Here is a 2,567-nt window from a genome sequence, read left to right on the forward strand (position 1 = left end):
CAAAAGCAGAGACATTACTTTGCCAACAAAGGTCCATCTAGTCAAAGCTATGGCTTTTCCAGTAGTCATGTATGGATGTGAGAGTTGGACGATAAAGAAACTGAGCACCAAAGAATTGATGCTTCTGAACTGTGGTGTTGGGGAAGACTCTTGAGAGTCCCTTGGGCTGCAATAAGATTCAACCAGTCCATCCTAAAGGAGATCAGTCCTAAGTGTTCATTGGAAGAACTGATGTTGAAGCTGAAACTCCAGTACCTTGGCCACCTGATGCAAAGAGCTGACTCATTTGAAAAGACCCTGATAGCTGGGAAAGATTGAAGGCAGGAGGAGAAGGGGACGACAAAGGATGAGATGGTTGGATGGCATGAGTTTGGGTAAACTCCAGAAGTTGGTGATGGACAGGGAAGCCTGGCGTGCTGCAATCCATGGGGTTGCAAAGAGTCAGACATGACTGAGTGACAGAACTGAACTGAACTGAACAGAACACACACCAGAATTTTCAAATGGGGAGCTAAAGGCTCAGTGTTGGTCCAGCTCCCGCCCCTCACAATTGAAGGGTGCCCATGATGTATGGAATCTCTGGCATTTCCCTGCACAGGCTCCCTTGGCACTGAAGGAAGCCCTCAGGTAGAGAGAGAGAGAGAAAGAGAAATGGAAGCTGGATTGATATGGGCAGGTAGTCTGTGTGCCAGAGCCCTATGCCTGGAGATTCCTCTTGAGAAAAACTTTCAAACTACAGTGATGTTCATGAAAGTTTGATAGATGATAGATAAGAATATTTAGATATATTTATATAGATATATATATAGAGAGATTTGTTGTTTCTTAGTCACTCAGTTGCGTCCGACTCTGTTGTTACTCCATGGATTGTAGCCCACCAGGCTCCTCTGTCCATGGAATTTCCCAGGCAATAAAGCTGGAGTGGGTTGCCATTTCCTTCTCCAGGGGATCTTCCCGACCCAGGGATTGAGCCCATATCTTCTGAATTAGCAGGTGGATTCTTTACCACTGAGCCACCAGGGAAGCCCCATAGAGATATTTAGAAGTAACCTAAATGTCCAGCAAAGAGTCGAACACAACTTGGCAACTGAACAACAGTGACAAATGTCCAGCAAGAGGGGACTGAGTAAATCATGATGCATTCACAAGATAAAATATTCTGCAGCCAAAAATGAAGACTGAAGCAACAGGGAAAATCCTTTGGAAAAGAATGTTGCATCAAAATGGCACCTGCACATGGTCTGTGCCATGGATGGTGCATCAATCAGGGCCCTGTTAGGGAAGTAGAACCCGTAGGAGACGCATTATGAGGGTTAGTGCCAGGAACTGGCTTATAGAGCTTGGGGACTGGTAGGCAAGTTTGAAGGACTCAGAGTCTAGGCTCGCCTGAAGCCATGGAGCCTACAGGCATCCGGCATCATCAAGCTGACCCCACTCCAGCCTGAGGCTTGACCTTTCTGGTGCCCCACCCCCTTACCCTCCTCCTATCTGAAGATGTAAGGTGGCGGGTGGGGATCACTTTCTCTCCTGTTTTTCAGACTTGGCCTCAGCATTCATCATCCCTGGGCTGAGTGCCTGCCTGACACATCGCAACCCACCCCACCCCCCAACCGCCATTACCTCCCAAAGCCTCCTGGGGCTGGGTGGGGAGGGCTGCAGGGGGGAACAAAGCCTAAACACATGGATCCCATCAGTGACCTCACTCTGACTGGCCATGGCTAGATTTTCCCTGGCCTGGGTGTGTGATCTGTACAGGTCCCCCAGGACGAACCAAGACAAAGTAGGAAGTAAGTCAGGCTATGAGTAGCTGTATTACCTTGGGCAAGTCCCTGCCTCTCTCTGGGCTCTATGGCCACCCCTGATTCTAACGTGGGAAGTGTTTGATTATGCCAGTGTCACCCTCTGTGCATCCTGGGATCAATGTCCAGAGCTAAACTGCCCAAAGCAGGGCTGTGTAGATGTGGGGGCTGGGGCTAGTGGCACAAGAGGGAACCCCCTGGTCTGGGGCAGGGGCGTTTATGCCTGGAGTCAGATCTGCCCCTACTGGCTCCACACCTTATGCCTCAGTCCTGGGCTGAGCCCACCAGACCCAGGGACCCTGTAGGACCCACTTTTGAGGCATCAGTGCCCACCCCAGTGTTGGCACAAAGGAGGCAGAGAAAGGAAAGAGAAAGGGAGGCAGGGAGGGAGGAAGACAAAGATAGACAAAATGAGAGGGATTGGGACTTCACCACCACTGGTGATCCAGTGGTTAAGACTCTGAATTTACAAGGCAGGGGGATCCCTGGTCAGGCAACTAAGATCCTACATGCTGTGTGCAGCCAAAAAATAAAATTAAAAAAAAAAAAAGAGGAAAGGATGAAGGGAAGAAAGAAGGAAGGAAGGAAAAGATAGTGGGGCTAAAGCAGAGGAACTGGCAGAGGGGATGAGTGAATGAAAGAATGAGTGAACAAGTGACTGAGTGAGTGTGAGGCAAGGCTGAGATGAGGCCATGTGCGGTGAGCAGTCCATCACCTACGGAGCCCAATTTTCCTGCTGGGTCAGAACAAAGCGCTAGATGGACAAGT

This window comes from Bos javanicus, chromosome 15, assembly GCF_032452875.1.
Source record: "Bos javanicus breed banteng chromosome 15, ARS-OSU_banteng_1.0, whole genome shotgun sequence".
Taxonomy (NCBI): Eukaryota; Metazoa; Chordata; class Mammalia; order Artiodactyla; family Bovidae; genus Bos; species Bos javanicus.